The sequence below is a fragment of the Salmo salar genome, chromosome 11, assembly GCF_965601325.2.
Source record: "Salmo salar chromosome 11, fSalSal1, whole genome shotgun sequence".
Classification (NCBI taxonomy): Eukaryota; Metazoa; Chordata; class Actinopteri; order Salmoniformes; family Salmonidae; genus Salmo; species Salmo salar.
In genome coordinates, this window is record NC_138301.1 from 74,876,576 (window position 1) to 74,887,381 (window position 10,806).

Consider the following 10,806-nt stretch of genomic DNA (forward strand, 5'->3'; position numbering starts at 1 on the left):
ACAAAGTTGGAAGCACAGAATGGCTGAAATAGCCGAAGCCACTAATTTGAAGGGGTGTCCACATACGTTTGTGTGTGTGTGTGTGTGTGTGTGTATATATACTGCTCAAAAAAATAAAGGGAACACTTAAACAACACATCCTAGATCTGAATGAAAGAAATAATCTTATTAAATACTTTTTTCTTTACATAGTTGAATGTGCTGACATCAAAATCACACAAAAATAGTCAATGGAAATCCAATTTATCAACCCATGGAGGTCTGGATTTGGAGTCACACTCAAAATTAAAGTGGAAAACCACACTACAGGCTGATCCAACTTTGATGTAATGTCCTTAAAACAAGTCAAAATGAGGCTCAGTAGTGTGTGTGGCCTCCACGTGCCCGTATGACCTCCCTACAATGCCTGGGCATGCTCCTGATGAGGTGGCGGATGGTCTCCTGAGGGATCTCCTCCCAGACCTGGACTAAAGCATCCGCCAACTCCTGGACAGTCTGTGGTGCAACGTGGCGTTGGTGGATGGAGCGAGACATGATGTCCCAGATGTGCTCAATTGGATTCAGGTCTGGGGAACGGGCGGGCCAGTCCATAGCATCAATGCCTTCCTCTTGCAGGAACTGCTGACACACTCCAGCCACATGAGGTCTAGCATTGTCTTGCATTAGGAGGAACCCAGGGCCAACCGCACCAGCATATGGTCTCACAAGGGGTCTGAGGATCTCATCTCGGTACCTAATGGCAGTCAGGCTACCTCTGGCGAGCACATGGAGGGCTGTGCGGCCCCCCAAAGAAATGTCACCCCACACCATGACTGACCCACCGCCAAACCGGTCTTGCTGGAGGATGTTGCAGGCAGCAGAAGGTTCTCCACGGCGTCTCCAGACTCTGTCACGTCTGTCACGTGCTCAGTGTGAACCTGCTTTCATCTGTGAACAGCACAGGGTGCCAGTGGCAAATTTGCCAATCTTGGTGTTCTCTGGCAAATGCCAAATGTCCTGCACGGTGTTCGGCTGTAAGCACAACCCCCACCTGTGGACGTCGGGCCCTCATACCACCCTCATTGAGTCTGTTTCTGACCGTTTGAGCAGACACATGCACATTTGTGGCCTGCTGGAGGTCATTTTGCAGGGCTCTGGCAGTGCTTCTCCTGCTCCTCCTTGCACAAAGGCGGAGGTAGCGGTCCTGCTGCTGGGTTGTTGCCCTGCTACGGCCTCCTCCACGTCTCCTGATGTACTGGCCTGTCTCCTGGTAGCGCCTCCATGCTCTGGACACTACGCTGACAGACACAGCAAACCTTCTTGCCACAGCTCGCATTGATGTGCCATCCTGGATGAGCTGCACTACCTGAGCCACTTGTGTGGGTTGTAGACTCCGTCTCATGCTACCACTAGAGTGAAAGCACCGCCAGCATTCAAAAGTGACCAAAACATCAGCCAGGAAGCATAGGAACTGAGAAGTGGTCTGTGGTCCCCACCTGCAGAACCACTCCTTTATTGGGGGTGTCTTGCTAATTGCCTAGAATTTCCACCTGTTGTCTAGTCCATTTGTACAACAGCATGTGAAATTTATTGTCAATCAGTGTTGCTTCCTAAGTGGACAGTTTGATTTCACAGAAGTGTGATTGACTTGGAGTTGCATTGTGTTGTTTAAGTGTTTCCTTTATTTTTTTGAGCAGTGTATATATCCTTACCCCAAAAACCCTGTATCTTCACTATCTCTCTGAACATGTTTCACAGTGTCTCGAGTTGTAACTTCATTGTTTTGTTCCTCTTTGTTCCCTGTAGAGTCCCAAAGCCTTCCAGGGAGCGTATGAGGACATGCTTCTCTATACCCAGAGAGAGGAGACTTGGAGCTAGAGGGATGAGGGGTGAGGCATTTTCCCCCAAAAAAGTTATTCTCAAACATAAATGAAAGTGTGTAGAGATTCTAGTATTTCTTTCATAAGACAGTTATAGCTAGAATCAGTGTCTATAAATCGCTCTGAGTAGATTGACTAGTGCGTGACAACTCATGAACTCTCACACTTTACATGTGGTGTAGAGCTGGGCCATATTCATTGCACACCAAACAACTAAAACAGGGAGGGAGTACCTGAACGTATTTTCTACCAATAAGAAATGTTTGTTTTGCTATTGTGTGCACTAATGAATATATGACCCAGGTGTATTTGAAGCTCCTGACCTCGTATGACCTCTGCCAGGTGGTGGTAATGAACTTCTTTGACATTGCGCTGGACTTCATCCTAATGGATGCCTTCGAGGACCTGGAGAGCCCACCCTCGTCCGTGGTGGCCGTGCTGAGGAACCGATGGCTCTCCGACAGCTTTAAGGAGACAGTGAGACCACACAGAATCTCACACACACACACACACACACACACACTGAAAAAAACACACACACACACACACACACTCCTATAGTCATCATGCTATATTGATCCTATCAGGCTTAATAACAACTGTAATTCAAACATAACATAATTACACAGGCTGACATGCTGGACAACAGGGTCTACTGCATTCACTTCAACTATACCATTGGTGAAAATATCCTGAAATGTAATAAACCATGTGTGTGTGTTTCTCAGGCCCTGGCTACTGCGTGCTGGTCCGTTCTGAAGGCCAAGAGGCGTCTGCTGATGGTTCCAGATGGCTTCATCTCCCCTTCTGAGCCCTGTCCTGGCCTTTGGCTTCCAGGGTCCCAGACAGCACCTCAGTGAGGTGTGCACCATCTTCAAGGTGGGAGTTTTAATCTGGACTTTTCCCCCTGACCTTTTGTCCCTGATTTATCTACTACCAGTATTTACAGGTCACACATCACTTTGTTTTTTCATTTTCTGCTAATTTGCTGTTTTACTCATGATTTTGCAAGGAATTTCTTGCTTGTGCTTTGTATGTCCCGGTGTTACCTTGATTCTTGCATAGAGCTCACTTTAAATCACAAGTTGAATCAAAGTGATCTCTATGGCGCTTTAATCTCTGGGAAGTATTGTAATTCCTGTAGACAGTGTACCCAGATTTTCAGGAGTAAAATGCATGTGGAAAACAAGCTTGATTTTTCTTAGAAATAAATTACATCTCATGATGACATTGCTCACCAATGTACTGAACTCATGGAAAGACTGTATCGACTGCATATCTCACTCTCTCTCTGCTACTCCACAGCAACAAATAATGCAGTACCTGAAGGACATGTTTGACCATGACAAGGTGCGCTTCACCTCAGCCCAGTCTCTGGCCGAGGACCTCCTGAGCCTGTCCCACCGCCGCAGTGACATCTTGCTTGGCTACCTGGGCATCGTCAGCCTGCTGGAGCCCTACCCCAAGGAGATGCAGCCGGCCCCGGCCTGTCCAACCACCCCTAAGACATGGGTAGTGTTCAGTAGGGGGTAAACGTTATAAAAACAGAGTGAAACGGGGAGGTGAATTACCATAAGCTAAAGCGATCTCCTCTTGACTATCTTCCCGACACCCTTGGGCAAAAGAACTTGCACTGAGATGTGATGTTATTGTCTGCTGAAGGACCAATCGATCAATCGATTATCCATTCATTTATTATATTTATTATGATAGTGCTAGGAACCTGATTGATGAAAAGGCACCTTTTCAAGAGACCGTGTAACACAAATATCTAATAGTAAGTTCAGGGGCAGGGCATTGGACAGTTAGACTCTTCTGTGTACAGAAAAAGTGCACTGATATCCCCATCTTGCCCTCATACTTACAATATAATGATATTGTCATAATATTGAGGTACTGTGGGGTAGAAAAGATGCCAAGCAAGGGGATGCAGCCATCCACTGAAATCCTATACTGTGGCATTTACCTCTGTGACAACCTGACGTGACAATGCAGGTTGAATTTAGACAATGCTCAGGAGAACATGAAATATGTCATTAACTGCTTTGTTGAGATGGTCAATTCTGATGATTTTTGCCGAGTTGGGTGTATTAGAGAGAAAGTGAAATCCATCCTTCTTATTGTCTGTAATCACTATTTGTCTGTAAGAAACAGTGATATTGGTATGTGCAGCTCAGGGTTTCCAATAGGAAAATGTGGTTCCGGACATTTGACCGGCAATATTTTAATTGACCTATATGGATTGGGTGCTCAGAATGACAGAAATCACATCACATTTAGATTAGGGTAATTCATCTTAACAATACATGCAACTCGAGGAAGCAACAGCATGCGTCCTTCTTATTGCTCTCTGATGCGCACTTTGAAGATGTTAGAGTTAATGTCCACATTTTACTTTCCTCAGCCAACAGGACGAGTAACAAACAGCAAAATCACTATCTTAAAATTACTACCATAGAAAGAAAAGTGAACCTAGAAAAAGCCTATTCCAAACACTCTGGGACAGTTGTTGGACAATAGATACCAAATTCATACAACCAGTACATCAAAATAACTTTAAAAAGCATTGAGGCTGATGCAACAGATAATAACGTTTAGATTAAAATGTTGATAAATGATTATTTCTTCACATTATAGCTGCATAGCAATGTGCCTGCGGCAGTAGGCCTAGGCTACGCATAAATGTTTGTTCCATAATGCAATTAGCGTAAAAACACTGTCAAATGTGCACTGCATATGTGAGGGGTTTCATGTGACAGAGATGAAAATATGTTTGAAATTTTGAAAGAAGGGATATCTAAAGATGCAACAATTAGCATGGGTTGCTTAAATGACTAGGATTGTGCCTTTGGCTATACTGGACAATGAAAGAAAGTTGATTTGAAAACCAATAGAACCTAAGAGAATTAGGCTACTTGTTTCAATGGCATAAGGCAAGTGTGAAATTGTGGTGTGAATATCAGGGTGGGGGGGGGGGGGGGGGGGGGGGGGGGTGTTAACAGAGTAGACTGGGCTCCTCCCCTTGATTTTGATTTTTACATTTTAAAACTAATTTCCTGCAATTCTACACAGTTTGACTTGACTTACTATGCCTTTCTTGAGGAGTATTTTGAAAACGCAGCGTAAGTGGATGATTCCCCAGATTCAAATTTTTGGGGGGTGGACATATTTTTTGGGGAAAATGGCTAACTTCCTGCATTTCAACACAATTTCCCATGGGGCAGAGATAAACATTTGTAGTTTTAACTCTTGAGGATACCCTAGGATAGGGGGCGCCACAGCGCATTTTGAAAAAAATTCGTTCCCATTTTCAACGGCCTACTAATCAAACTCAGAAGCTAGGACATGCATATACTTATTATATATGGATAGAAAACACCCTAAAGTTTCTAAAACTGTTTGAATGGTGTCTGTGAGTATAACAGAACTCATATGGCAGTCAAAACCCCGAGACCGATTGAAACAGGAAGTGGAATTCTGAATTGTGGACTCGACTTCTCATCTTTCCCTATTAATCACACCGTTAACAATGGTTCAATGAGCACTTCCTATTGCTTCCACTAGATGTCGCCAGTCTTTTCACAGTGGTTTGAGCCTTATACAGTCGAAACTCAGTGAATGAGACGCATTGGAAATTGGTCACAGGGGATGGGCCATCACCATTATGACGCCGGCGGCCCTGTCTACCCCCACCTTTGGAAATGTTTTAAAACACTCTGCAACCGTCCCCGTCGAATCTTATTGGCTCTCTAGGTGTTACAGGCCCTGAAGATTAATGTTTTACAACGTTTGACATGTTTGAACGAACCTAAATGGGAAAATGTTTTATTTCGAAACGGCTGTGCCGCGCCCGGCAGAGTATTTGGATACAGCATTCAGACGCGCTAACAACAGAAAGCTAATGGAACATAAATGATGGACTTTTTCGACCGAAAATACATCTGTTGTGGACCTGGGATTCCTGGAAGTGCTTTCTGATGAAGACAACTAAAGGTAGGCGATTATTGACAATATTATACAAGATGAGATGTGACATGCGATTGTTCCAAGATGGCGCCGAGCTCGGTTTATTAGCTCATTTTCTGTGTATCGCATCTCCTTTTATCGCAAAGTGTGATTACCCAGTAAAGTTAATTTAAAATCTGGTATGACAGGTGTTCTCAAGAGATATTCATCTATAAATGTTAGATTGACAATATAAATTAAAAAAATCGTTTTCGAATAGTAATTTAGGGAATTGTAGCACTGTTTCCCGGGACGCATTTGAGGGGAAAATAGTTAGTCAACGTCAGACGCCGATGTAAAATGCTGTTTTTATATATAAATATGACCTTTATTGAACAAAAGAATGCATGCATTGTGTAACATGATGTCCTAGGTGTGTCATCTGATGAAGTTTGTAAAAGGTTAGTGCTGCATTTAGCTGTTTTTTGGTTATTTGTGATGCAAGTGGTTGGTCGGAAAATGGCTATGTTGCTGCTATCATCTAACATAATCTAATGATTTGCTTTTCCTGTAAAACCTTTTTGAAATCGCACGACGTGGGTCGATTCAGGAGAGGTGTATCTATAAAACAAACAAAAAAAAAATTACTTTTTTAAAATTTAAATTATTAATTTTTTTTATGCTAATTGGCGATATGATTTTTCGCTGGATTTTGATCCCGCTGACGGGATGAGACGCTGAAGTGGTTTTAAAGGCAATTTCCTGCAATTCTACACATTTTGCCATGGAGCAGGGAGATAAGTAACTGTCCAGTGAAAATCTCACTTAAAAGTTACTATTCTGTTACAGTTTAAGTTTACATACACTTAGGTTGGAGTCATTAAAACTCGTTTTTCAACCACTCCACAAATTTCTTGTTAACAAACTATAGTTTGTAATTTTTCCAACAATTGTTTACAGACAGATTATTTCACTTAATCACAATTCCAGTGGGTCAGAAGTTTACATACACTAAGTTGACTGTGCCTATAAACAGCTTGGAAAATACCAGAAAATTATGTCATGGCATTAGAAGCTACCGATAGGCTAATTGACACAATTTGAGTCAATTGGAGGTGTATGTGTGGATGTATTTCATAGCCTACCTTCAAACTCAATGCCTCTTTGCTTGACATGGGGAAATCAAAAGAAATGAGCCAAAACCACAGAAAAAAAATTGTAGACCTACACAAGTCTGGTTCATCCTTGGGAGCAATTTCCAAATGCCTTTAGGTACCACGTTCATCTGTACAAACAATAGTATGCGTGTATAAACACCATGGGACCACTCAGCCGTCATACCGCTCAGGAAGGAGACGCCTTCTGTCTCCTAGAGATGAACGTACTTTGGTGCGAAAAGTGCAAATCAGTCCCAGAACAACAGCAAATGACCTTGTGAAGGTGCTGGAGAAAACAGGTACAAAGTATCTATATCCACAGTCCTATTTCGACATAACCTGAAAGGTTGCTCGGCAAGGAAGAAGCCACTGCTCCAAAACCACCATAAAAAAAAGCTAGACTACGGTTTGCAACTGCACATGGGGACAAAGATCGTACTTTTTGGAGAAATGTCCTCAGGTCTGATGAAACAAAAATAGAACTGTTTGGCCATAATGGCCATCGTTATGTTTGGAGGAAAAAGGGGGAGGCTTACAAGCCGAAAAACACCATCCCAATCGTGAAGCACGGGGGTGGCAGCATCATGTTGTGGGGGTGCTTTGCAGCATCATGTTGTGGGGGTGCTTTGCTGCAGGAGGGACTGGTGCACTTCACAAAATAAATGGCATCATATTGAAGCAACATCTCAACACATCAGTCAGGAAGTTAAAGCTTGGTAGCAAATGGGTCTTCCAAATGGACATTGACCCCAAGAATACTTCCAAGGTTGTGGCAAAATGGCTTAAGGACAACAAAGTCAAGATATTGGAGTGGCCATCACAAAGCCATGACCTCAATCCCATAGAAAATTTGTGGGCAGAACTGAAAAAGCGTGTGAGAGCAACGAGGCCTACAAACCTGACTCAGTTACACCAGCTCGGTCAGAAGGAATGGGCCAAAATTCACCCAACTTATTGTGGAAAGCTTGTGGAAGGCTACCCGAAACGTTTGACTCAAGTTAAACAATTTAAAGGCAATGCTACCAAATACTAATTGAGTGTATGTAAACTTCTGACCCACTGGGAATGTGATGAAAGAAATAAAAATTGAAGTAAATCATTCTCTCTACTATTACATCTGACATTTCACATCCTTAAAATAAAGTGGTGATCCTAACTGAACTAAGACGGGGAATATTTACTAGGATTAAATGTCAGGAATTGTGAAAAACTGAGTTTAAATGTATTTGGCTAAGGTGTATGTAAACTTCCAACTTCAACTGTAACTCCTACCCAAATAATGTTGTTTGTCCTCATTCTGTACTCGTATTTGTGGCCAAAGCATTAATGAGAGAGGGAAAATACTTCAAAAACCACACCTCAAACTTGTATCTCAAACAGGTAATTTAATGGTTAACATTTTTTGTGCCAGAGCGCAGAATAACTGATGAATTTACAAACGTGCAACAAATTTTGAATATGACAGGTGACGGTAAACGTCGCAAAAAAACGTAGCTAATGAAATTGTTGCCAGCAGCACAGTTACAGTCACCAACGCTCTAGATAACAGGAAACCGCCTAACCAGCTCTGCTAGGGCATGTAAAATGGTCAGAGATGTGTTCTCTCATTTGTGTCTGGAAGTAGCTAGCAAGCTAGCCAACTTTACCCAATTAGTTTGGGTGCTTGACTGCCGATGTGAGGTCAGAACACTCGGCTCAAACCTACTCCTCGGCCAGAGCTTCTAGTATGCATTCAGATAGCAAACTCTGTGAATTTAGGAACGGACAATGACAATGCTCTGAATTTACGAACGCCCAGAGTGCACTCTGGATCTCCAGAATGAATTTACGAACACACCTTTTTAATTTTGATTAATTATTGGAATCAGATATTTCTGTTGGATGACTTACATCAATTGATTGACGAATGACAACTGTTCTGCCTATTTTAGTCTTCTAAGCTCCAATTACTGTATATAATATGATATACTGTATGAATTGATCAGTATGTATCACATCCCAATGGAAGATTAATGTAATAGTTATTAATTACTGCTCAGATTCCCAAACGGTGGCCTTTGGGTTGTGAGATTATTTTCCTTTTATGTTGAACAAACAATAGATGTATTATCAGAGAATCACACTATCCTCAGCAGCCTTCGCATGTGGATTCTTGTCATACATGTACTGCGGTTTGCTTCTTGTCTATGTACCTGTGACTTCCTTTAATTCATTCCCTTAATTACCAGTAATTGTGTTAGCAAAACTAGAAACAGTTGAGATCAACACAGAAAATATCAGATTTAGTGATAGAATTGTAAATAGTTAACTGCTTAATACTGTTTATTCTGTATGGCTTATACTTCAATCTCAGAATTCAGGTATAGGGACTCTTACAGTATGCTGAGACAGGCTTTGGTTATTCAATCTCTTAAACATCTGCATTATGAGACATTAGGTTTATGATTTCAAATGGCCAAAGAGGAGAAAAGAGTAAGTCTTCGTTTTAAGTATGAAATTACTTGTACACTGTCATATTAATGCCTTTTTGTTGTCTTTTTAGTTGTAAAATTACAATGCCAGCACAAACTGTAAACATCTCTGAATCTACATATTTTACCTTATTTAAAAATTTTTTTTTATATATCTCTATTTGGTTTTTATCAATCAGACACATGGTGACTGTCTGGCTTTTTGCATTGCATTGCCTAAAAGAGATCCCTCAAGTCAATCAATATTTCAAGTCAGTAGTTAAGTGTGAATGACAATTCTATGATTACATCTACTTTCAAATTTCTTTGCTGTAGCCTTTGTACTTTACATGAAAGTATGGGGTCAGACAACTATATTTTAGTAGAAATAACTAAATACATATGCCTTGGTTGGGTGTGTCAAGAACTGAAGGCAACAAAAACCCAACCAAGGCATATATATTTAGGTGTCACCAAATAGTTTTGGAATCTCCACCAAACCAGCATTTACATTTACATTTATGTCATTTAGCAGACGCTCTTATCCAGAGTGACTTACAAATTGGTGCATTCACCTTATGATATCCAGTGGAACAACCACTTTACAATAGTACATCTATATATTTTTTTTGGGGGGGGTTAGAAGGAGTACTTAATCCTATCCCAGGTATTCCTTAAAGAGGTGGGGTTTCAGGTGTCTCCGGAAGGTGGTGATTGACTCCTCTGTCCTGGCGTCGTGAGGGAGCTTGTTCCACCATTGGGGTGCCAGAGCGGCGAACAGTTTTGACTGGGCTGACTCGTCAAGCCACGGAGCAGGAGGGGAGGACCGAGCCGGCCGGGAGGATACGGGACATAGAGAGTCAAAGGATGCAGAAAGGGAGGAGATGAGGGTTGAGGAGACAGAATCAGGAGATTGGTTGGAGAAGAATTGAGCAGAGGGAAGGGATGATAAGATGGAAGAGGAGAGAGTAGCAGGAGAGAGAGAGCGAAGGTTGCGACGGCGCAATACCATCTGAGTAGGGGCAGAGTGAGTAGTGTTGGAGGAGAGCGAGAGGGAAAAGGATACAAGGTAGTGGTCGGAGACTTGGAGGGGAGTTGCAGTGAGATTGGTAGAAGAACAGCATCTAGTAAAGATGAGGTCAAGCGTATTGCCTGCCTTGTGAGTAGGGGGGGACGGTGATAGGGTGAGGCCAAAAGAGGAGAGGAGTGGAAAGAAGGAGGCAGAGAGAAATGAGTCAAAGGTAGACGTGGGGAGGTTAAAGTCACCCAGAATTGTGAGGGGTGAGCCATCCTCAGGAAAGGAACTTATCAAGGTGTCAAGCTCATTGATGAACTCTCCAAGGGAACCTGGAGGGCGATAAATGATAAGGATGTTACCTCTTACATCTAGACGTT

The 10,806-nt window shown here is 42.3% G+C and overlaps 1 pseudogene; it reads left to right on the forward strand.

Annotated features, from left to right (window-relative positions):
• Positions 1 to 3,392, forward strand: part of LOC106562878 (mitoguardin 2-like) — a 46,127-nt pseudogene extending 42,735 nt beyond the window's left edge.
• Positions 3,393 to 10,806: the final 7,414 nt, after the last annotated feature.